The 23711-nt window shown below is 55.1% G+C and overlaps 13 non-coding genes and 3 pseudogenes across 13 annotated transcripts; all 16 read right to left on the reverse strand.

Annotated features, from left to right (window-relative positions):
- Window positions 1-472: 472 nt before the first annotated feature.
- On the reverse strand, window positions 473-591 carry LOC141053241 (5S ribosomal RNA). Its single transcript, XR_012220993.1, has one exon. It is a non-coding gene; the product is annotated as a 5S ribosomal RNA (ribosomal RNA).
- A 2341-nt stretch (window positions 592-2932) lies between these two features.
- LOC141053410 (5S ribosomal RNA) lies at window positions 2933-3052 on the reverse strand. Its single transcript, XR_012221147.1, has one exon. It is a non-coding gene; the product is annotated as a 5S ribosomal RNA (ribosomal RNA).
- A 1077-nt stretch (window positions 3053-4129) lies between these two features.
- On the reverse strand, window positions 4130-4248 carry LOC141053319 (5S ribosomal RNA). Its single transcript, XR_012221064.1, has one exon. It is a non-coding gene; the product is annotated as a 5S ribosomal RNA (ribosomal RNA).
- A 1035-nt stretch (window positions 4249-5283) lies between these two features.
- On the reverse strand, window positions 5284-5393 carry LOC141053544 (5S ribosomal RNA; annotated as a pseudogene).
- A 650-nt stretch (window positions 5394-6043) lies between these two features.
- On the reverse strand, window positions 6044-6162 carry LOC141053242 (5S ribosomal RNA). The gene has a single exon (XR_012220994.1). It is a non-coding gene; the product is annotated as a 5S ribosomal RNA (ribosomal RNA).
- Window positions 6163-8503: 2341 nt separating this feature from the next.
- On the reverse strand, window positions 8504-8623 carry LOC141053412 (5S ribosomal RNA). The gene has a single exon (XR_012221149.1). It is a non-coding gene; the product is annotated as a 5S ribosomal RNA (ribosomal RNA).
- A 1077-nt stretch (window positions 8624-9700) lies between these two features.
- LOC141053270 (5S ribosomal RNA) lies at window positions 9701-9819 on the reverse strand. The gene has a single exon (XR_012221020.1). It is a non-coding gene; the product is annotated as a 5S ribosomal RNA (ribosomal RNA).
- A 2341-nt stretch (window positions 9820-12160) lies between these two features.
- Window positions 12161-12280, reverse strand: LOC141053414 (5S ribosomal RNA). Its single transcript, XR_012221150.1, has one exon. It is a non-coding gene; the product is annotated as a 5S ribosomal RNA (ribosomal RNA).
- Window positions 12281-13357: 1077 nt separating this feature from the next.
- On the reverse strand, window positions 13358-13476 carry LOC141053243 (5S ribosomal RNA). Its single transcript, XR_012220995.1, has one exon. It is a non-coding gene; the product is annotated as a 5S ribosomal RNA (ribosomal RNA).
- A 1035-nt stretch (window positions 13477-14511) lies between these two features.
- LOC141053576 (5S ribosomal RNA) lies at window positions 14512-14621 on the reverse strand (annotated as a pseudogene).
- A 650-nt stretch (window positions 14622-15271) lies between these two features.
- On the reverse strand, window positions 15272-15390 carry LOC141053244 (5S ribosomal RNA). Its single transcript, XR_012220996.1, has one exon. It is a non-coding gene; the product is annotated as a 5S ribosomal RNA (ribosomal RNA).
- Window positions 15391-17731: 2341 nt separating this feature from the next.
- Window positions 17732-17851, reverse strand: LOC141053415 (5S ribosomal RNA). Its single transcript, XR_012221151.1, has one exon. It is a non-coding gene; the product is annotated as a 5S ribosomal RNA (ribosomal RNA).
- A 1077-nt stretch (window positions 17852-18928) lies between these two features.
- On the reverse strand, window positions 18929-19047 carry LOC141053245 (5S ribosomal RNA). The gene has a single exon (XR_012220997.1). It is a non-coding gene; the product is annotated as a 5S ribosomal RNA (ribosomal RNA).
- Window positions 19048-20082: 1035 nt separating this feature from the next.
- Window positions 20083-20192, reverse strand: LOC141053577 (5S ribosomal RNA; annotated as a pseudogene).
- Window positions 20193-20842: 650 nt separating this feature from the next.
- LOC141053246 (5S ribosomal RNA) lies at window positions 20843-20961 on the reverse strand. The gene has a single exon (XR_012220998.1). It is a non-coding gene; the product is annotated as a 5S ribosomal RNA (ribosomal RNA).
- Window positions 20962-23302: 2341 nt separating this feature from the next.
- On the reverse strand, window positions 23303-23422 carry LOC141053416 (5S ribosomal RNA). Its single transcript, XR_012221152.1, has one exon. It is a non-coding gene; the product is annotated as a 5S ribosomal RNA (ribosomal RNA).
- Between the last annotated feature and the right edge of the window lie 289 nt (window positions 23423-23711).

Genomic DNA, 23711 nt, shown 5'->3' on the forward strand with positions numbered 1-23711 from the left:
GTGACAGCCCTTTAGATATTTGTAGACAGCTATTAAGTCTCCTCTCAGTCTTCTCTTTTGCAAACTAAACATTCCCAAATCCTGCAACCTTTCCTCATAAGACAGGGTTTGCAGACCGGTCACCATTCTGGTTGCCAGTGACTGTGTGCTGCTCTTCAGGGGGGTCGTGTTGCCTGCAAAGGTGTCCTGCTTGCTTCGGCCTGTAAACTGGCCTCCAGGTTGCCGGCGGATGCCCCCAAGCCCGCGGGAGGCGCTGGTCCTGTTGAAAGGAAGCCTAGTATTAAAAGTAAATAAGCAACAATGCTGGAGGCCCACGGTGATGAGAAGGATGCTGGCAGTTTGCACGGACGAAATAGCGCAAGAGAGAAAGCAAATGAAAAGAGGAAAGAAGCATGTGTGCCCTTGTGAAAGGGAATGGAAAAAAGGCATAGAGGACAGTGACCCCTGCTGGTGGAAGGAAGGAAAAAGCAAAAGCCTACAGCACCTGGTATTCCCAGGCGGTCTCCCATCCAAGTACTAACCAGGCCCGACCCTGCTTAGCTTCCGAGATCAGACGAGATCGGGCGTGTTCAGGGTGGTGTGGCCGTAGGCAGAGACAGGCTTCTCACTTGCTGCTTTTCTACTATGCAGTCTGGCTGCCGGCTGCCCTGTCCAGTGCTCAGCAAGAAAAAAATGCAGAGCTGGAAATGAACCCGGTCTAAAGGAGCGCACCTGTTCCTTAATCACGCCTGGCTGGCGCTCCTTTTTGGACTGTCTCACTTATCGCCAGTGCTCAGCAAGAGGCCCTTTTGTAATTTCCTTTCTCTTCACTTTTTTGCTGGCTCTCTTAAAGGGGTTGTAGGCAGAACGCCCCGCTCAGAGCCGCTGAGCTCACTGATCGGCTGCTGACGTGACATCAGCGTCGCAGCCAATGCCACAGACCTGGAGCAGCAGTGAGACTCTCCGGTGGACCCGGGTAGGGTGAGTACAGGGCGGTTTGTTGCTTTCTAAAAGCCTGCAACCTGGGAAGAACATTTAATGAAAGGGAACAACCCCTTTGACTGTCTGCAGCGCGCCACACCTAGGAAGCGCACAGTCACTTGCAAGCGAGCACGCACATATGCTTGCACATGGCCACACCTCCTATTTGCCCCTGCAGCCTCAGCGCCAGCAAGTGTCAGACTGTCCTGTCTGTCTTATTATCATTAATATTTGCGTGCCTTAGCAGGAAAATGCCCCCAATTCCCTCCCGCTCCTTCCTAGTGTAGGGTCGGACAGGTTCGCAGGATGCAGTGACGAGACACTAAACGAATGGTGGTTTTCGAAATTACTTTTATAAAACCCTAGCCGAAGGGCTAGGCTGAACAAAACAAGGAATAAGTACAACACCAACAGTCCACGCAGGGACTCAACAATCTTAACCCAATATAGTTTCACTTAGCCTTCCAGGGACTGCTGGGTTCGGTAGCGTGGCCGCGTTGAGGTCGCTGAGGCGGCTGTCCTGAGGAAAGTGATGTCGGTGGGGGCAACAGGCCCTGAAGAAAATAATTCCGTTGGGGGGCAACAAGCCCTGAAGAAAACGAGGACGTTGGGGCGCAACAGGTCCTGAAGAAAACGGGGACGTTGGGGCGCAACAGGCCCTGAAGGAAACGCTGCCGCTGGGGCGCAACAAGCCCTGAAGGAAACGCTGCCGCTGGGGCGCAACAGGCCCTGAAGGAAACGGGGACATTGGGGCGCAACAGGCCCTGAAGATAACGCTGCCGCTGGGGCGCAACAGGCCCTGAAGGAAACGCTGCCGCTGGGGCGCAACAGGCCCTGAAGAAAACGCCTCCGCTGGGGCACAACAGGCCCTGAAGAAAACGCTGCCGCTGGGGTGCAACAGGCCCTGAAGAAAACACTGCCGCTGGGGCGCAACAGGCCCTGAAGAAAGCAATGCCGTTGGGTCTCAACAGGCCCTGAAGTAAATGATGGAGGTGGCGCGCGGTGATGACGCAGTTCCCCAGAAAGGCCTGTAGCCGTCCTTTACCAAGGAGTCTCTTCCTAAGCCAGGGTAGCGAGCCTTTAATCCCGCCTGTGACAAGGTGGCGTATCTTGAGGCCAATGGTGGCCGGGTCGGCGTGATGGGGGAAGGCTGGGGGGAAGGGCCCAGATCTCTGAGGCCTGGTTACCGGTACTCACGGCCACAACCGGAGGTATAGTTCCTCTCTCTCTAAGGCGGGGTTTAGCGGGGATAATTCTCTCAGAACGGGAGCGGGGAGCAGTCTCTGGGCACAGTCTCTCACGTCTCTCTTGTCGGTAAATCGGCCGCTTTCTCCTCGCAGGCTCCTCTCGGTACCCCTGCAAGTCACCCTGTGTCCTGCCTTCACTCCCTCTCTTCCCCAACTGCCACTTCAGCGCGTCCCCTGCTCCTTTTACCCTAGCCCCTCCCCCTGTTGCCCTGACAACCTCAGTCGCATGTCTCCCTTTGTAATTCCCCTGTTGTGCTTCCTTCAATAACTCTGATGGCGGTCCCCTTGGTTCCGGCCCAAACACTATATGGGGGTCCTCCTCCCCACACTAGTACTGAATTTGGGTCCTGGGCAGCCGTCTGATTGGGTTAGTTACACAAGCTTCTTTGCAGAAGAAGACGTTACTTCTGCCAGCCGGCCGGCCGGCCTCTAAAGATCATCCCCTGGGCGCCCGCTGAATGCCTGGCCCCTTAACGGCCCAGGATGCTTATGACGCCTTCATTTCCAGAAGGCAGGCCGAGGGGTCAATAAGCACTCTTAGCTGCGGCAAGGAGCTTGGTGTGAGGCATGCGAGGAGGCGTGGTAGCGTCCCTAGCTGCAAACCATCTCAGAGGCATCAGAGGCATTATGCGGCTTGGGGCTTCCAGCTTAGGTAATGTTGGTGTCTGATAAGGCGCCCCTGTATACTAGCCGAGCTGGGCCAGGGAGCAAAATGTCATCAAAATGGTCTACAGCACTCGGTGTTCCCAGGAGGTCTCCCATCCAAGTACTGTCCAAGCCCATCCCCGCTTTGCTTCCGAGTTCGGACGAGATCGGGCGTATCCAGGGTGGTATGGCCAGTAGACACGGCTTGGTCCATCGCCTGGCCAGCCTGCCTCAGGCTCGCATGGTGGCGAGAACTCTGACCATGTGGAGGCGGGCTCCGAAGGGCCGATGCAAAGGCTGGGCCGCCCCTACAGTCTTTGTTTGTTTTGCAGTGAAACCACGCGCCGCAGCAGGGCCCGAGCATCATTTGTCTTTAAATATGGCTCCACGCAGGGTCTCCTGCAGGCTAAACCATTCATCTGGGGGGACGTGACAGAAGGCGCAAGCTGGAGCAGCCGCAACTTGAGGCGGATTGAGACGTCCAGGAGCGAATGAAGGAAGAGGGTGAGATAGAATCATAGAATCGTAGAGTTGGAAGGGACCTCCTGGGCCATCTGGTCCAACCCCCTGCTCAAAGCAGGATTCGCTAAATCATCCCAGTCAGATGTCTGTCCAGCCTCTGTTTGAAGACTTCCATTGAAGGAGAACTCACCACTTCTCGTGGCAGCCTGTTCCACTCATTGATCACTCTAACTGTTAAAAAATTTTTTCTAATATCTAATCTGTGTCTCCTCCCATTCAGTTTCATCCCATTGCTTCTAGTCTTTCCTTGTGCAAATGAGAATAAAGTTGATCCTTCTACAATGTGACAGCCCTTTAGATATTTGTAGACAGCTATTAAGTCTCCTCTCAGTCTTCTCTTTTGCAAACTAAACATTCCCAAATCCTGCAACCTTTCCTCATAAGACAGGGTTTGCAGACCGGTCACCATTCTGGTTGCCAGTGACTGTGTGCTGCTCTTCAGGGGGGTCGTGTTGCCTGCAAAGGTGTCCTGCTTGCTTCGGCCTGTAAACTGGCCTCCAGGTTGCCGGCGGATGCCCCCAAGCCCGCGGGAGGCGCTGGTCCTGTTGAAAGGAAGCCTAGTATTAAAAGTAAATAAGCAACAATGCTGGAGGCCCACGGTGATGAGAAGGATGCTGGCAGTTTGCACGGACGAAATAGCGCAAGAGAGAAAGCAAATGAAAAGAGGAAAGAAGCATGTGTGCCCTTGTGAAAGGGAATGGAAAAAAGGCATAGAGGACAGTGACCCCTGCTGGTGGAAGGAAGGAAAAAGCAAAAGCCTACTGCACCTGGTATTCCCAGGCGGTCTCCCATCCAAGTACTAACCAGGCCCGACCCTGCTTAGCTTCCGAGACCAGACGAGATCGGGCGTGTTCAGGGTGGTGTGGCCGTAGGCGGAGACAGGCTTCTCACTTGCTGCTTTTCTACTATGCAGTCTGGCTGCCGGCTGCCCTGTCCAGTGCTCAGCAAGAAAAAAATGCAGAGCTGGAAATGAACCCGGTCTAAAGGAGCGCACCTGTTCCTTAATCACGCCTGGCTGGCGCTCCTTTTTGGACTGTCTCACTTATCGCCAGTGCTCAGCAAGAGGCCCTTTTGTAATTTCCTTTCTCTTCACTTTTTTGCTGGCTCTCTTAAAGGGGTTGTAGGCAGAACGCCCCGCTCAGAGCCGCTGAGCTCACTGATCGGCTGCTGACGTGACGTCAGCGTCGCAGCCAATGCCACAGACCTGGAGCAGCGGTGAGACTCTCCGGTGGACCCGGGTAGGGTGAGTACAGGGCGGTTTGTTGCTTTCTAAAAGCCTGCAACCTGGGAAGAACGTTTAATGAAAGGGAACAACCCCTTTGACTGTCTGCAGCGCGCCACACCTAGGAAGCGCACAGTCACTTGCAAGCGAGCACGCACATATGCTTGCACATGGCCACACCTCCTATTTGCCCCTGCAGCCTCAGCGCCAGCAAGTGTCAGACTGTCCTGTCTGTCTTATTATCATTAATATTTGCGTGCCTTAGCAGGAAAATACCCCCAATTCCCTCCCGCTCCTTCCTAGTACTGAATTTGGGTCCTGGGCAGCCGTTTGATTGGGTTAGTTACACAAGCTTCTTTGCAGAAGAAGACGTTACTTCTGCCGGCCGGACGTCCTCTAAAAATCATCCCCTGGGCGCCCGCTGAATGCCTGGCCCCTTAACGGCCCAGGATGCTTATGACGCCATCATTTCCAGAAGGCAGGCTGAGGGATCAATAAGCACTCTTAGACGCGGCAAGGAGCTCGGTGTGAGGCATGCGAGGAGGCGTGGTAGCGTCCCTAGCTGCAAACCATCTCAGAGGCATCAGAGGCATTATGCGGCTTGGGGCTTCCAGCTTATGTTGGTGTCTGATAAGACGCCCCTGTATACTAGCCGAGCTGGGCCAGGGAGCAAAATGTCATCAAAATGGTCTACAGCACTCGGTGTTCCCAGGAGGTCTACCATCCAAGTACTGTCCAAGCCCATCCCCGCTTTGCTTCCGAGTTCGGGCGTATCCAGGGTGGTATGGCCAGTAGACACGGCTTGGTCCATCGCCTGGCCAGCCTGCCTCAGGCTCGCGTGGTGGCGAGAACTCTGACCATGTGGAGGCGGGCTCCGAAGGGCCGATGCAAAGGCTGGGCCGACCCTACAGTCTTTGTTTGTTTTGCAGTGAAACCACGCGCCGCAGCAGGGCCCGAGCATCATTTGTCTTTAAATATGGCTCCACGCAGGGTCTCCTGCAGGATAAACCATTCATCTGGGGGGACGTGACAGAAGGAGCAAGCTTGAGGAGCCGCAACTTGAGGCGGATTGAGACGTCCAGGAGCGAATGAAGGAAGAGGGTGAGATGGTTGCCAGTGACTGTGTGCTGCTCTTCAGGGGGGTCTTGTTGCCTGCAAAGGTGTCCTGCTTGCTTCGGCCTGTAAACTGGCCTCCAGGTTGCCGGCGGATGCCCCCAAGCCCGCGGGAGGCGCTGGTCCTGTTGAAAGGAAGCCTAGTATTAAAAGTAAATAAGCAACAATGCTGGAGGACCACGGTGATGAGAAGGATGCTGGCAGTTTGCACGGACGAAATAGCGCAAGAGAGAAAGCAAATGAAAAGAGGAAAGAAGCATGTGTGCCCTTGTGAAAGGGAATGGAAAAAAGGAATAGAGGACAGTGACCCCTGCTGGTGGAAGGAAAAAGCAAAAGCCTACAGCACCTGGTATTCCCAGGCGGTCTCCCATCCAAGTACTAACCAGGCCCGACCCTGCTTAGCTTCCGAGATCAGACGAGATCGGGCGTGTTCAGGGTGGTGTGGCCGTAGGCAGAGACAAGCTTCTCACTTGCTGCTTTTCTACTATGCAGTCTGGCTGCCGGCTGCCCTGTCCAGTGCTCAGCAAGAAAAAATTGCAGAGCTGGAAATGAACCCGGTCTAAAGGAGCGCACCTGTTCCTTAATCACGCCTGGCTGGCGCTCCTTTTTGGACTGTCTCACTTATCGCCAGTGCTCAGCAAGAGGCCCTTTTGTAATTTCCTTTCTCTTCACTTTTTTGCTGGCTCTCTTAAAGGGGTTGTAGGCAGAACGCCCCGCTCAGAGCCGCTGAGCTCACTGATCGGCTGCTGACGTGACATCAGCGTCGCAGCCAATGCCACAGACCTGGAGCAGCAGTGAGACTCTCCGGTGGACCCGGGTAGGGTGAGTACAGGGCGGTTTGTTGCTTTCTAAAAGCCTGCAACCTGGGAAGAACATTTAATGAAAGGGAACAACCCCTTTGACTGTCTGCAGCGCGCCACACCTAGGAAGCGCACAGTCACTTGCAAGCGAGCACGCACATATGCTTGCACATGGCCACACCTCCTATTTGCCCCTGCAGCCTCAGCGCCAGCAAGTGTCAGACTGTCCTGTCTGTCTTATTATCATTAATATTTGCATGCCTTAGCAGGAAAATGCCCCCAATTCCCTCCCGCTCCTTCCTAGTGTAGGGTCAGACAGGTTCGCAGGATGCAGTGACGAGACACTAAACGAATGGTGGTTTTCGAAATTACTTTTATAAAACCCTAGCCGAAGGGCTAGGCTGAACAAAACAAGGAATAAGTACAACACCAACAGTCCACGCAGGGACTCAACAATCTTAACCCAATATAGTTTCACTTAGCCTTCCAGGGACTGCTGGGTTCGGTAGCGTGGCCCCGTTGAGGTCGCTGAGGCGGCTGTCCTGAGGAAAGTGATGTCGGTGGGGGCAACAGGCCCTGAAGAAAATAATACCGTTGGGGGGCAACAAGCCCTGAAGAAAACGAGGACGTTGGGGCGCAACAGGTCCTGAAGAAAACGGGGATGTTGGGGCGCAACAGGCCCTGAAGGAAACGCTGCCGCTGGGGCGCAACAAGCCCTGAAGGAAACGCTGCCGCTGGGGCGCAACAGGCCCTGAAGGAAACGGGGACATTGGGGCGCAACAGGCCCTGAAGATAACGCTGCCGCTGGGGCGCAACAGGCCCTGAAGGAAACGCTGCCGCTGGGGCGCAACAGGCCCTGAAGAAAACGCCTCCGCTGGGGCACAACAGACCCTGAAGAAAACGCTGCCGCTGGGGTGCAACAGACCCTGAAGAAAACACTGCCGCTGGGGCGCAACAGGCCCTGAAGAAAGCAATGCCGTTGGGTCTCAACAGGCCCTGAAGTAAATGATGGAGGTGGCGCGCGGTGATGACGCAGTTCCCCAGAAAGGCCTGTAGCCGTCCTTTACCAAGGAGTCTCTTCCTAAGCCAGGGTAGCGAGCTTTTAATCCCGCCTGTGACAAGGTGGCGTATCTTGAGGCCAATGGTGGCCGGGTCGGCGTGATGGGGGAAGGCTGGGGGGAAGGGCCCAGATCTCTGAGGCCTGGTTACCGGTACTCACGGCCACAACCGGAGGTATAGTTCCTCTCTCTCTAAGGCGGGGTTTAGCGGGGATAATTCTCTCAGAACGGGAGCGGGGAGCAGTCTCTGGGCACAGTCTCTCACGTCTCTCTTGTCGGTAAATCGGCCGCTTTCTCCTCGCAGGCTCCTCTCGGTACCCCTGCAAGTCACCCTGTGTCCTGCCTTCACTCCCTCTCTTCCCCAACTGCCACTTCAGCGCGTCCCCTGCTCCTTTTACCCTAGCCCCTCCCCCTGTTGCCCTGACAACCTCAGTCGCATGTCTCCCTTTGTAATTCCCCTGTTGTGCTTCCTTCAATAACTCTGATGGCGGTCCCCTTGGTTCCGGCCCAAACACTATATGGGGGTCCTCCTCCCCACACTAGTACTGAATTTGGGTCCTGGGCAGCCGTCTGATTGGGTTAGTTACACAAGCTTCTTTGCAGAAGAAGACGTTACTTCTGCCAGCCGGCCGGCCGGCCTCTAAAGATCATCCCCTGGGCGCCCGCTGAATGCCTGGCCCCTTAACGGCCCAGGATGCTTATGACGCCTTCATTTCCAGAAGGCAGGCCGAGGGGTCAATAAGCACTCTTAGCTGCGGCAAGGAGCTTGGTGTGAGGCATGCGAGGAGGCGTGGTAGCGTCCCTAGCTGCAAACCATCTCAGAGGCATCAGAGGCATTATGCGGCTTGGGGCTTCCAGCTTAGGTAATGTTGGTGTCTGATAAGGCGCCCCTGTATACTAGCCGAGCTGGGCCAGGGAGCAAAATGTCATCAAAATGGTCTACAGCACTCGGTGTTCCCAGGAGGTCTCCCATCCAAGTACTGTCCAAGCCCATCCCCGCTTTGCTTCCGAGTTCGGACGAGATCGGGCGTATCCAGGGTGGTATGGCCAGTAGACACAGCTTGGTCCATCGCCTGGCCAGCCTGCCTCAGGCTCGCATGGTGGCGAGAACTCTGACCATGTGGAGGCGGGCTCCGAAGGGCCGATGCAAAGGCTGGGCCGCCCCTACAGTCTTTGTTTGTTTTGCAGTGAAACCACGCGCCGCAGCAGGGCCCGAGCATCATTTGTCTTTAAATATGGCTCCACGCAGGGTCTCCTGCAGGCTAAACCATTCATCTGGGGGGACGTGACAGAAGGCGCAAGCTGGAGCAGCCGCAACTTGAGGCGGATTGAGACGTCCAGGAGCGAATGAAGGAAGAGGGTGAGATAGAATCATAGAATCTTAGAGTTGGAAGGGACCTCCTGGGCCATCTGGTCCAACCCCCTGCTCAAAGCAGGATTCGCTAAATCATCCCAGTCAGATGTCTGTCCAGCCTCTGTTTGAAGACTTCCATTGAAGGAGAACTCACCACTTCTCGTGGCAGCCTGTTCCACTCATTGATCACTCTAACTGTTAAAAAAATTTTTCTAATATCTAATCTGTGTCTCCTCCCATTCAGTTTCATCACATTGCTTCTAGTCTTTCCTTGTGCAAATGAGAATAAAGTTGATCCTTCTACAATGTGACAGCCCTTTAGATATTTGTAGACAGCTATTAAGTCTCCTCTCAGTCTTCTCTTTTGCAAACTAAACATTCCCAAATCCTGCAACCTTTCCTCATAAGACAGGGTTTGCAGACCGGTCACCATTCTGGTTGCCAGTGACTGTGTGCTGCTCTTCAGGGGGGTCGTGTTGCCTGCAAAGGTGTCCTGCTTGCTTCGGCCTGTAAACTGGCCTCCAGGTTGCCGGCGGATGCCCCCAAGCCCGCGGGAGGCGCTGGTCCTGTTGAAAGGAAGCCTAGTATTAAAAGTAAATAAGCAACAATGCTGGAGGCCCACGGTGATGAGAAGGATGCTGGCAGTTTGCACGGACGAAATAGCGCAAGAGAGAAAGCAAATGAAAAGAGGAAAGAAGCATGTGTGCCCTTGTGAAAGGGAATGGAAAAAAGGCATAGAGGACAGTGACCCCTGCTGGTGGAAGGAAGGAAAAAGCAAAAGCCTACAGCACCTGGTATTCCCAGGCGGTCTCCCATCCAAGTACTAACCAGGCCCGACCCTGCTTAGCTTCCGAGATCAGACGAGATCGGGCGTGTTCAGGGTGGTGTGGCCGTAGGTAGAGACAGGCTTCTCACTTGCTGCTTTTCTACTATGCAGTCTGGCTGCCGGCTGCCCTGTCCAGTGCTCAGCAAGAAAAAAATGCAGAGCTGGAAATGAACCCGGTCTAAAGGAGCGCACCTGTTCCTTAATCACGCCTGGCTGGCGCTCCTTTTTGGACTGTCTCACTTATCGCCAGTGCTCAGCAAGAGGCCCTTTTGTAATTTCCTTTCTCTTCACTTTTTTGCTGGCTCTCTTAAAGGGGTTGTAGGCAGAACGCCCCGCTCAGAGCCGCTGAGCTCACTGATCGGCTGCTGACGTGACATCAGCGTCTCAGCCAATGCCACAGACCTGGAGCAGCAGTGAGACTCTCCGGTGGACCCGGGTAGGGTGAGTACAGGGCGGTTTGTTGCTTTCTAAAAGCCTGCAACCTGGGAAGAACATTTAATGAAAGGGAACAACCCCTTTGACTGTCTGCAGCGCGCCACACCTAGGAAGCGCACAGTCACTTGCAAGCGAGCACGCACATATGCTTGCACATGGCCACACCTCCTATTTGCCCCTGCAGCCTCAGCGCCAGCAAGTGTCAGACTGTCCTGTCTGTCTTATTATCATTAATATTTGCGTGCCTTAGCAGGAAAATGCCCCCAATTCCCTCCCGCTCCTTCCTAGTGTAGGGTCGGACAGGTTCGCAGGATGCAGTGACGAGACACTAAACGAATGGTGGTTTTCGAAATTACTTTTATAAAACCCTAGCCGAAGGGCTAGGCTGAACAAAACAAGGAATAAGTACAACACCAACAGTCCACGCAGGGACTCAACAATCTTAACCCAATATAGTTTCACTTAGCCTTCCAGGGACTGCTGGGTTCGGTAGCGTGGCCGCGTTGAGGTCGCTGAGGCGGCTGTCCTGAGGAAAGTGATGTCGGTGGGGGCAACAGGCCCTGAAGAAAATAATTCCGTTGGGGGGCAACAAGCCCTGAAGAAAACGAGGACGTTGGGGCGCAACAGGTCCTGAAGAAAACGGGGACGTTGGGGCGCAACAGGCCCTGAAGGAAACGCTGCCGCTGGGGCGCAACAAGCCCTGAAGGAAACGCTGCCGCTGGGGCGCAACAGGCCCTGAAGGAAACGGGGACATTGGGGCGCAACAGGCCCTGAAGATAACGCTGCCGCTGGGGCGCAACAGGCCCTGAAGGAAACGCTGCCGCTGGGGCGCAACAGGCCCTGAAGAAAACGCCTCCGCTGGGGCACAACAGGCCCTGAAGAAAACGCTGCCGCTGGGGTGCAACAGGCCCTGAAGAAAACACTGCCGCTGGGGCGCAACAGGCCCTGAAGAAAGCAATGCCGTTGGGTCTCAACAGGCCCTGAAGTAAATGATGGAGGTGGCGCGCGGTGATGACGCAGTTCCCCAGAAAGGCCTGTAGCCGTCCTTTACCAAGGAGTCTCTTCCTAAGCCAGGGTAGCGAGCCTTTAATCCCGCCTGTGACAAGGTGGCGTATCTTGAGGCCAATGGTGGCCGGGTCGGCGTGATGGGGGAAGGCTGGGGGGAAGGGCCCAGATCTCTGAGGCCTGGTTACCGGTACTCACGGCCACAACCGGAGGTATAGTTCCTCTCTCTCTAAGGCGGGGTTTAGCGGGGATAATTCTCTCAGAACGGGAGCGGGGAGCAGTCTCTGGGCACAGTCTCTCACGTCTCTCTTGTCGGTAAATCGGCCGCTTTCTCCTCGCAGGCTCCTCTCGGTACCCCTGCAAGTCACCCTGTGTCCTGCCTTCACTCCCTCTCTTCCCCAACTGCCACTTCAGCGCGTCCCCTGCTCCTTTTACCCTAGCCCCTCCCCCTGTTGCCCTGACAACCTCAGTCGCATGTCTCCCTTTGTAATTCCCCTGTTGTGCTTCCTTCAATAACTCTGATGGCGGTCCCCTTGGTTCCGGCCCAAACACTATATGGGGGTCCTCCTCCCCACACTAGTACTGAATTTGGGTCCTGGGCAGCCGTCTGATTGGGTTAGTTACACAAGCTTCTTTGCAGAAGAAGACGTTACTTCTGCCAGCCGGCCGGCCGGCCTCTAAAGATCATCCCCTGGGCGCCCGCTGAATGCCTGGCCCCTTAACGGCCCAGGATGCTTATGACGCCTTCATTTCCAGAAGGCAGGCCGAGGGGTCAATAAGCACTCTTAGCTGCGGCAAGGAGCTTGGTGTGAGGCATGCGAGGAGGCGTGGTAGCGTCCCTAGCTGCAAACCATCTCAGAGGCATCAGAGGCATTATGCGGCTTGGGGCTTCCAGCTTAGGTAATGTTGGTGTCTGATAAGGCGCCCCTGTATACTAGCCGAGCTGGGCCAGGGAGCAAAATGTCATCAAAATGGTCTACAGCACTCGGTGTTCCCAGGAGGTCTCCCATCCAAGTACTGTCCAAGCCCATCCCCGCTTTGCTTCCGAGTTCGGACGAGATCGGGCGTATCCAGGGTGGTATGGCCAGTAGACACGGCTTGGTCCATCGCCTGGCCAGCCTGCCTCAGGCTCGCATGGTGGCGAGAACTCTGACCATGTGGAGGCGGGCTCCGAAGGGCCGATGCAAAGGCTGGGCCGCCCCTACAGTCTTTGTTTGTTTTGCAGTGAAACCACGCGCCGCAGCAGGGCCCGAGCATCATTTGTCTTTAAATATGGCTCCACGCAGGGTCTCCTGCAGGCTAAACCATTCATCTGGGGGGACGTGACAGAAGGCGCAAGCTGGAGCAGCCGCAACTTGAGGCGGATTGAGACGTCCAGGAGCGAATGAAGGAAGAGGGTGAGATAGAATCATAGAATCGTAGAGTTGGAAGGGACCTCCTGGGCCATCTGGTCCAACCCCCTGCTCAAAGCAGGATTCGCTAAATCATCCCAGTCAGATGTCTGTCCAGCCTCTGTTTGAAGACTTCCATTGAAGGAGAACTCACCACTTCTCGTGGCAGCCTGTTCCACTCATTGATCACTCTAACTGTTAAAAAAATTTTTCTAATATCTAATCTGTGTCTCCTCCCATTCAGTTTCATCCCATTGCTTCTAGTCTTTCCTTGTGCAAATGAGAATAAAGTTGATCCTTCTACAATGTGACAGCCCTTTAGATATTTGTAGACAGCTATTAAGTCTCCTCTCAGTCTTCTCTTTTGCAAACTAAACATTCCCAAATCCTGCAACCTTTCCTCATAAGACAGGGTTTGCAGACCGGTCACCATTCTGGTTGCCAGTGACTGTGTGCTGCTCTTCAGGGGGGTCGTGTTGCCTGCAAAGGTGTCCTGCTTGCTTCGGCCTGTAAACTGGCCTCCAGGTTGCCGGCGGATGCCCCCAAGCCCGCGGGAGGCGCTGGTCCTGTTGAAAGGAAGCCTAGTATTAAAAGTAAATAAGCAACAATGCTGGAGGCCCACGGTGATGAGAAGGATGCTGGCAGTTTGCACGGACGAAATAGCGCAAGAGAGAAAGCAAATGAAAAGAGGAAAGAAGCATGTGTGCCCTTGTGAAAGGGAATGGAAAAAAGGCATAGAGGACAGTGACCCCTGCTGGTGGAAGGAAGGAAAAAGCAAAAGCCTACAGCACCTGGTATTCCCAGGCGGTCTCCCATCCAAGTACTAACCAGGCCCGACCCTGCTTAGCTTCCGAGATCAGACGAGATCGGGCGTGTTCAGGGTGGTGTGGCCGTAGGCAGAGACAGGCTTCTCACTTGCTGCTTTTCTACTATGCAGTCTGGCTGCCGGCTGCCCTGTCCAGTGCTCAGCAAGAAAAAAATGCAGAGCTGGAAATGAACCCGGTCTAAAGGAGCGCACCTGTTCCTTAATCACGCCTGGCTGGCGCTCCTTTTTGGACTGTCTCACTTATCGCCAGTGCTCAGCAAGAGGCCCTTTTGTAATTTCCTTTCTCTTCACTTTTTTGCTGGCTCTCTTAAAGGGGTTGTAGGCAGAACGCCCCGCTCAGAGCCGCTGAGCTCACTGATCGGCTGCTGACGTGACGTCAGCGTCGCAGCCAATGCCACAGACCTGGAGCAGCGGTGAGACTCTCCGGTGGACCCGGGTAGGGTGAGTACAGGGCGGTTTGTTGCTTTCTAAAAGCCTGCAACCTGGGAAGAACGTTTAATGAAAGGGAACAACCCCTTTGACTGTCTGCAGCGCGCCACACCTAGGAAGCGCACAGTCACTTGCAAGCGAGCACGCACATATGCTTGCACATGGCCACACCTCCTATTTGCCCCTGCAGCCTCAGCGCCAGCAAGTGTCAGACTGTCCTGTCTGTCTTATTATCATTAATATTTGCGTGCCTTAGCAGGAAAATACCCCCAATTCCCTCCCGCTCCTTCCTAGTACTGAATTTGGGTCCTGGGCAGCCGTTTGATTGGGTTAGTTACACAAGCTTCTTTGCAGAAGAAGACGTTACTTCTGCCGGCCGGACGTCCTCTAAAAATCATCCCCTGGGCGCCCGCTGAATGCCTGGCCCCTTAACGGCCCAGGATGCTTATGACGCCATCATTTCCAGAAGGCAGGCTGAGGGATCAATAAGCACTCTTAGCCGCGGCAAGGAGCTCGGTGTGAGGCATGCGAGGAGGCGTGGTAGCGTCCCTAGCTGCAAACCATCTCAGAGGCATCAGAGGCATTATGCGGCTTGGGGCTTCCAGCTTATGTTGGTGTCTGATAAGACGCCCCTGTATACTAGCCGAGCTGGGCCAGGGAGCAAAATGTCATCAAAATGGTCTACAGCACTCGGTGTTCCCAGGAGGTCTACCATCCAAGTACTGTCCAAGCCCATCCCCGCTTTGCTTCCGAGTTCAGGCGTATCCAGGGTGGTATGGCCAGTAGACACGGCTTGGTCCATCGCCTGGCCAGCCTGCCTCAGGCTCGCGTGGTGGCGAGAACTCTGACCATGTGGAGGCGGGCTCCGAAGGGCCGATGCAAAGGCTGGGCCGACCCTACAGTCTTTGTTTGTTTTGCAGTGAAACCACGCGCCGCAGCAGGGCCCGAGCATCATTTGTCTTTAAATATGGCTCCACGCAGGGTCTCCTGCAGGATAAACCATTCATCTGGGGGGACGTGACAGAAGGAGCAAGCTTGAGGAGCCGCAACTTGAGGCGGATTGAGACGTCCAGGAGCGAATGAAGGAAGAGGGTGAGATGGTTGCCAGTGACTGTGTGCTGCTCTTCAGGGGGGTCTTGTTGCCTGCAAAGGTGTCCTGCTTGCTTCGGCCTGTAAACTGGCCTCCAGGTTGCCGGCGGATGCCCCCAAGCCCGCGGGAGGCGCTGGTCCTGTTGAAAGGAAGCCTAGTATTAAAAGTAAATAAGCAACAATGCTGGAGGACCACGGTGATGAGAAGGATGCTGGCAGTTTGCACGGACGAAATAGCGCAAGAGAGAAAGCAAATGAAAAGAGGAAAGAAGCATGTGTGCCCTTGTGAAAGGGAATGGAAAAAAGGAATAGAGGACAGTGACCCCTGCTGGTGGAAGGAAAAAGCAAAAGCCTACAGCACCTGGTATTCCCAGGCGGTCTCCCATCCAAGTACTAACCAGGCCCGACCCTGCTTAGCTTCCGAGATCAGACGAGATCGGGCGTGTTCAGGGTGGTGTGGCCGTAGGCAGAGACAAGCTTCTCACTTGCTGCTTTTCTACTATGCAGTCTGGCTGCCGGCTGCCCTGTCCAGTGCTCAGCAAGAAAAAATTGCAGAGCTGGAAATGAACCCGGTCTAAAGGAGCGCACCTGTTCCTTAATCACGCCTGGCTGGCGCTCCTTTTTGGACTGTCTCACTTATCGCCAGTGCTCAGCAAGAGGCCCTTTTGTAATTTACTTTCTCTTCACTTTTTTGCTGGCTCTCTTAAAGGGGTTGTAGGCAGAACGCCCCGCTCAGAGCCGCTGAGCTCACTGATCGGCTGCTGACGTGACATCAGCGTCGCAGCCAATGCCACAGACCTGGAGCAGCAGTGAGACTCTCCGGTGGACCCGGGTAGGGTGAGTACAGGGCGGTTTGTTGCTTTCTAAAAGCCTGCAACCTGGGAAGAACATTTAATGAAAGGGAACAACCCCTTTGACTGTCTGCAGCGCGCCACACCTAGGAAGCGCACAGTCACTTGCAAGCGAGCACGCACATATGCTTGCACATGGCCACACCTCCTATTTGCCCCTGCAGCCTCAGCGCCAGCAAGTGTCAGACTGTCCTGTCTGTCTTATTATCATTAATATTTGCATGCCTTAGCAGGAAAATGCCCCCAATTCCCTCCCGCTCCTTCCTAGTGTAGGGTCAGACAGGTTCGCAGGATGCAGTGACGAGACACTAAACGAATGGTGGTTTTCGAAATTACTTTTATAAAACCCTAGCCGAAGGGCTAGGCTGAACAAAACAAGGAATAAGTACAACACCAACAGTCCACGCAGGGACTCAACAATCTTAACCCAATATAGTTTCACTTAGCCTTCCAGGGACTGCTGGGTTCGGTAGCGTGGCCGCGTTGAGGTCGCTGAGGCGGCTGTCCTGAGGAAAGTGATGTCGGTGGGGGCAACAGGCCCTGAAGAAAATAATTCCGTTGGGGGGCAACAAGCCCTGAAGAAAACGAGGACGTTGGGGCGCAACAGGTCCTGAAGAAAACGGGGACGTTGGGGCGCAACAGGCCCTGAAGGAAACGCTGCCGCTGGGGCGCAACAAGCCCTGAAGGAAACGCTGCCGCTGGGGCGCAACAGGCCCTGAAGGAAACGGGGACATTGGGGCGCAACAGGCCCTGAAGATAACGCTGCCGCTGGGGCGCAACAGGCCCTGAAGGAAACGCTGCCGCTGGGGCGCAACAGGCCCTGAAGAAAACGCCTCCGCTGGGGCACAACAGGCCCTGAAGAAAACGCTGCCGCTGGGGTGCAACAGGCCCTGAAGAAAACACTGCCGCTGGGGCGCAACAGGCCCTGAAGAAAGCAATGCCGTTGGGTCTCAACAGGCCCTGAAGTAAATGATGGAGGTGGCGCGCGGTGATGACGCAGTTCCCCAGAAAGGCCTGTAGCCGTCCTTTACCAAGGAGTCTCTTCCTAAGCCAGGGTAGCGAGCCTTTAATCCCGCCTGTGACAAGGTGGCGTATCTTGAGGCCAATGGTGGCCGGGTCGGCGTGATGGGGGAAGGCTGGGGGGAAGGGCCCAGATCTCTGAGGCCTGGTTACCGGTACTCACGGCCACAACCGGAGGTATAGTTCCTCTCTCTCTAAGGCGGGGTTTAGCGGGGATAATTCTCTCAGAACGGGAGCGGGGAGCAGTCTCTGGGCACAGTCTCTCACGTCTCTCTTGTCGGTAAATCGGCCGCTTTCTCCTCGCAGGCTCCTCTCGGTACCCCTGCAAGTCACCCTGTGTCCTGCCTTCACTCCCTCTCTTCCCCAACTGCCACTTCAGCGCGTCCCCTGCTCCTTTTACCCTAGCCCCTCCCCCTGTTGCCCTGACAACCTCAGTCGCATGTCTCCCTTTGTAATTCCCCTGTTGTGCTTCCTTCAATAACTCTGATGGCGGTCCCCTTGGTTCCGGCCCAAACACTATATGGGGGTCCTCCTCCCCACACTAGTACTGAATTTGGGTCCTGGGCAGCCGTCTGATTGGGTTAGTTACACAAGCTTCTTTGCAGAAGAAGACGTTACTTCTGCCAGCCGGCCGGCCGGCCTCTAAAGATCATCCCCTGGGCGCCCGCTGAATGCCTGGCCCCTTAACGGCCCAGGATGCTTATGACGCCTTCATTTCCAGAAGGCAGGCCGAGGGGTCAATAAGCACTCTTAGCTGCGGCAAGGAGCTTGGTGTGAGGCATGCGAGGAGGCGTGGTAGCGTCCCTAGCTGCAAACCATCTCAGAGGCATCAGAGGCATTATGCGGCTTGGGGCTTCCAGCTTAGGTAATGTTGGTGTCTGATAAGGCGCCCCTGTATACTAGCCGAGCTGGGCCAGGGAGCAAAATGTCATCAAAATGGTCTACAGCACTCGGTGTTCCCAGGAGGTCTCCCATCCAAGTACTGTCCAAGCCCATCCCCGCTTTGCTTCCGAGTTCGGACGAGATCGGGCGTATCCAGGGTGGTATGGCCAGTAGACACGGCTTGGTCCATCGCCTGGCCAGCCTGCCTCAGGCTCGCATGGTGGCGAGAACTCTGACCATGTGGAGGCGGGCTCCGAAGGGCCGATGCAAAGGCTGGGCCGCCCCTACAGTCTTTGTTTGTTTTGCAGTGAAACCACGCGCCGCAGCAGGGCCCGAGCATCATTTGTCTTTAAATATGGCTCCACGCAGGGTCTCCTGCAGGCTAAACCATTCATCTGGGGGGACGTGACAGAAGGCGCAAGCTGGAGCAGCCGCAACTTGAGGCGGATTGAGACGTCCAGGAGCGAATGAAGGAAGAGGGTGAGATAGAATCATAGAATCGTAGAGTTGGAAGGGACCTCCTGGGCCATCTGGTCCAACCCCCTGCTCAAAGCAGGATTCGCTAAATCATCCCAGTCAGATGTCTGTCCAGCCTCTGTTTGAAGACTTCCATTGAAGGAGAACTCACCACTTCTCGTGGCAGCCTGTTCCACTCATTGATCACTCTAACTGTTAAAAAAATTTTTCTAATATCTAATCTGTGTCTCCTCCCATTCAGTTTCATCCCATTGCTTCTAGTCTTTCCTTGTGCAAATGAGAATAAAGTTGATCCTTCTACAATGTGACAGCCCTTTAGATATTTGTAGACAGCTATTAAGTCTCCTCTCAGTCTTCTCTTTTGCAAACTAAACATTCCCAAATCCTGCAACCTTTCCTCATAAGACAGGGTTTGCAGACCGGTCACCATTCTGGTTGCCAGTGACTGTGTGCTGCTCTTCAGGGGGGTCGTGTTGCCTGCAAAGGTGTCCTGCTTGCTTCGGCCTGTAAACTGGCCTCCAGGTTGCCGGCGGATGCCCCCAAGCCCGCGGGAGGCGCTGGTCCTGTTGAAAGGAAGCCTAGTATTAAAAGTAAATAAGCAACAATGCTGGAGGCCCACGGTGATGAGAAGGATGCTGGCAGTTTGCACGGACGAAATAGCGCAAGAGAGAAAGCAAATGAAAAGAGGAAAGAAGCATGTGTGCCCTTGTGAAAGGGAATGGAAAAAAGGCATAGAGGACAGTGACCCCTGCTGGTGGAAGGAAGGAAAAAGCAAAAGCCTACAGCACCTGGTATTCCCAGGCGGTCTCCCATCCAAGTACTAACCAGGCCCGACCCTGCTTAGCTTCCGAGATCAGACGAGATCGGGCGTGTTCAGGGTGGTGTGGCCGTAGGCAGAGACAGGCTTCTCACTTGCTGCTTTTCTACTATGCAGTCTGGCTGCCGGCTGCCCTGTCCAGTGCTCAGCAAGAAAAAAATGCAGAGCTGGAAATGAACCCGGTCTAAAGGAGCGCACCTGTTCCTTAATCACGCCTGGCTGGCGCTCCTTTTTGGACTGTCTCACTTATCGCCAGTGCTCAGCAAGAGGCCCTTTTGTAATTTCCTTTCTCTTCACTTTTTTGCTGGCTCTCTTAAAGGGGTTGTAGGCAGAACGCCCCGCTCAGAGCCGCTGAGCTCACTGATCGGCTGCTGACGTGACGTCAGCGTCGCAGCCAATGCCACAGACCTGGAGCAGCGGTGAGACTCTCCGGTGGACCCGGGTAGGGTGAGTACAGGGCGGTTTGTTGCTTTCTAAAAGCCTGCAACCTGGGAAGAACGTTTAATGAAAGGGAACAACCCCTTTGACTGTCTGCAGCGCGCCACACCTAGGAAGCGCACAGTCACTTGCAAGCGAGCACGCACATATGCTTGCACATGGCCACACCTCCTATTTGCCCCTGCAGCCTCAGCGCCAGCAAGTGTCAGACTGTCCTGTCTGTCTTATTATCATTAATATTTGCGTGCCTTAGCAGGAAAATACCCCCAATTCCCTCCCGCTCCTTCCTAGTACTGAATTTGGGTCCTGGGCAGCCGTTTGATTGGGTTAGTTACACAAGCTTCTTTGCAGAAGAAGACGTTACTTCTGCCGGCCGGACGTCCTCTAAAAATCATCCCCTGGGCGCCCGCTGAATGCCTGGCCCCTTAACGGCCCAGGATGCTTATGACGCCATCATTTCCAGAAGGCAGGCTGAGGGATCAATAAGCACTCTTAGCCGCGGCAAGGAGCTCGGTGTGAGGCATGCGAGGAGGCGTGGTAGCGTCCCTAGCTGCAAACCATCTCAGAGGCATCAGAGGCATTATGCGGCTTGGGGCTTCCAGCTTATGTTGGTGTCTGATAAGACGCCCCTGTATACTAGCCGAGCTGGGCCAGGGAGCAAAATGTCATCAAAATGGTCTACAGCACTCGGTGTTCCCAGGAGGTCTACCATCCAAGTACTGTCCAAGCCCATCCCCGCTTTGCTTCCGAGTTCAGGCGTATCCAGGGTGGTATGGCCAGTAGACACGGCTTGGTCCATCGCCTGGCCAGCCTGCCTCAGGCTCGCGTGGTGGCGAGAACTCTGACCATGTGGAGGCGGGCTCCGAAGGGCCGATGCAAAGGCTGGGCCGACCCTACAGTCTTTGTTTGTTTTGCAGTGAAACCACGCGCCGCAGCAGGGCCCGAGCATCATTTGTCTTTAAATATGGCTCCACGCAGGGTCTCCTGCAGGATAAACCATTCATCTGGGGGGACGTGACAGAAGGAGCAAGCTTGAGGAGCCGCAACTTGAGGCGGATTGAGACGTCCAGGAGCGAATGAAGGAAGAGGGTGAGATGGTTGCCAGTGACTGTGTGCTGCTCTTCAGGGGGGTCTTGTTGCCTGCAAAGGTGTCCTGCTTGCTTCGGCCTGTAAACTGGCCTCCAGGTTGCCGGCGGATGCCCCCAAGCCCGCGGGAGGCGCTGGTCCTGTTGAAAGGAAGCCTAGTATTAAAAGTAAATAAGCAACAATGCTGGAGGACCACGGTGATGAGAAGGATGCTGGCAGTTTGCACGGACGAAATAGCGCAAGAGAGAAAGCAAATGAAAAGAGGAAAGAAGCATGTGTGCCCTTGTGAAAGGGAATGGAAAAAAGGAATAGAGGACAGTGACCCCTGCTGGTGGAAGGAAAAAGCAAAAGCCTACAGCACCTGGTATTCCCAGGCGGTCTCCCATCCAAGTACTAACCAGGCCCGACCCTGCTTAGCTTCCGAGATCAGACGAGATCGGGCGTGTTCAGGGTGGTGTGGCCGTAGGCAGAGACAAGCTTCTCACTTGCTGCTTTTCTACTATGCAGTCTGGCTGCCGGCTGCCCTGTCCAGTGCTCAGCAAGAAAAAATTGCAGAGCTGGAAATGAACCCGGTCTAAAGGAGCGCACCTGTTCCTTAATCACGCCTGGCTGGCGCTCCTTTTTGGACTGTCTCACTTATCGCCAGTGCTCAGCAAGAGGCCCTTTTGTAATTTACTTTCTCTTCACTTTTTTGCTGGCTCTCTTAAAGGGGTTGTAGGCAGAACGCCCCGCTCAGAGCCGCTGAGCTCACTGATCGGCTGCTGACGTGACATCAGCGTCGCAGCCAATGCCACAGACCTGGAGCAGCAGTGAGACTCTCCGGTGGACCCGGGTAGGGTGAGTACAGGGCGGTTTGTTGCTTTCTAAAAGCCTGCAACCTGGGAAGAACATTTAATGAAAGGGAACAACCCCTTTGACTGTCTGCAGCGCGCCACACCTAGGAAGCGCACAGTCACTTGCAAGCGAGCACGCACATATGCTTGCACATGGCCACACCTCCTATTTGCCCCTGCAGCCTCAGCGCCAGCAAGTGTCAGACTGTCCTGTCTGTCTTATTATCATTAATATTTGCATGCCTTAGCAGGAAAATGCCCCCAATTCCCTCCCGCTCCTTCCTAGTGTAGGGTCAGACAGGTTCGCAGGATGCAGTGACGAGACACTAAACGAATGGTGGTTTTCGAAATTACTTTTATAAAACCCTAGCCGAAGGGCTAGGCTGAACAAAACAAGGAATAAGTACAACACCAACAGTCCACGCAGGGACTCAACAATCTTAACCCAATATAGTTTCACTTAGCCTTCCAGGGACTGCTGGGTTCGGTAGCGTGGCCGCGTTGAGGTCGCTGAGGCGGCTGTCCTGAGGAAAGTGATGTCGGTGGGGGCAACAGGCCCTGAAGAAAATAATTCCGTTGGGGGGCAACAAGCCCTGAAGAAAACGAGGACGTTGGGGCGCAACAGGTCCTGAAGAAAACGGGGACGTTGGGGCGCAACAGGCCCTGAAGGAAACGCTGCCGCTGGGGCGCAACAAGCCCTGAAGGAAACGCTGCCGCTGGGGCGCAACAGGCCCTGAAGGAAACGGGGACATTGGGGCGCAACAGGCCCTGAAGATAACGCTGCCGCTGGGGCGCAACAGGCCCTGAAGGAAACGCTGCCGCTGGGGCGCAACAGGCCCTGAAGAAAACGCCTCCGCTGGGGCACAACAGGCCCTGAAGAAAACGCTGCCGCTGGGGTGCAACAGGCCCTGAAGAAAACACTGCCGCTGGGGCGCAACAGGCCCTGAAGAAAGCAATGCCGTTGGGTCTCAACAGGCCCTGAAGTAAATGATGGAGGTGGCGCGCGGTGATGACGCAGTTCCCCAGAAAGGCCTGTAGCCGTCCTTTACCAAGGAGTCTCTTCCTAAGCCAGGGTAGCGAGCCTTTAATCCCGCCTGTGACAAGGTGGCGTATCTTGAGGCCAATGGTGGCCGGGTCGGCGTGATGGGGGAAGGCTGGGGGGAAGGGCCCAGATCTCTGAGGCCTGGTTACCGGTACTCACGGCCACAACCGGAGGTATAGTTCCTCTCTCTCTAAGGCGGGGTTTAGCGGGGATAATTCTCTCAGAACGGGAGCGGGGAGCAGTCTCTGGGCACAGTCTCTCACGTCTCTCTTGTCGGTAAATCGGCCGCTTTCTCCTCGCAGGCTCCTCTCGGTACCCCTGCAAGTCACCCTGTGTCCTGCCTTCACTCCCTCTCTTCCCCAACTGCCACTTCAGCGCGTCCCCTGCTCCTTTTACCCTAGCCCCTCCCCCTGTTGCCCTGACAACCTCAGTCGCATGTCTCCCTTTGTAATTCCCCTGTTGTGCTTCCTTCAATAACTCTGATGGCGGTCCCCTTGGTTCCGGCCCAAACACTATATGGGGGTCCTCCTCCCCACACTAGTACTGAATTTGGGTCCTGGGCAGCCGTCTGATTGGGTTAGTTACACAAGCTTCTTTGCAGAAGAAGACGTTACTTCTGCCAGCCGGCCGGCCGGCCTCTAAAGATCATCCCCTGGGCGCCCGCTGAATGCCTGGCCCCTTAACGGCCCAGGATGCTTATGACGCCTTCATTTCCAGAAGGCAGGCCGAGGGGTCAATAAGCACTCTTAGCTGCGGCAAGGAGCTTGGTGTGAGGCATGCGAGGAGGCGTGGTAGCGTCCCTAGCTGCAAACCATCTCAGAGGCATCAGAGGCATTATGCGGCTTGGGGCTTCCAGCTTAGGTAATGTTGGTGTCTGATAAGGCGCCCCTGTATACTAGCCGAGCTGGGCCAGGGAGCAAAATGTCATCAAAATGGTCTACAGCACTCGGTGTTCCCAGGAGGTCTCCCATCCAAGTACTGTCCAAGCCCATCCCCGCTTTGCTTCCGAGTTCGGACGAGATCGGGCGTATCCAGGGTGGTATGGCCAGTAGACACGGCTTGGTCCATCGCCTGGCCAGCCTGCCTCAGGCTCGCATGGTGGCGAGAACTCTGACCATGTGGAGGCGGGCTCCGAAGGGCCGATGCAAAGGCTGGGCCGCCCCTACAGTCTTTGTTTGTTTTGCAGTGAAACCACGCGCCGCAGCAGGGCCCGAGCATCATTTGTCTTTAAATATGGCTCCACGCAGGGTCTCCTGCAGGCTAAACCATTCATCTGGGGGGACGTGACAGAAGGCGCAAGCTGGAGCAGCCGCAACTTGAGGCGGATTGAGACGTCCAGGAGC

This window comes from Dendrobates tinctorius, unplaced genomic scaffold, assembly GCF_039654945.1.
Source record: "Dendrobates tinctorius isolate UK_male_01 unplaced genomic scaffold, ASM3965494v1 ptg000165l, whole genome shotgun sequence".
Lineage (NCBI taxonomy): Eukaryota > Metazoa > Chordata > Amphibia > Anura > Dendrobatidae > Dendrobates > Dendrobates tinctorius.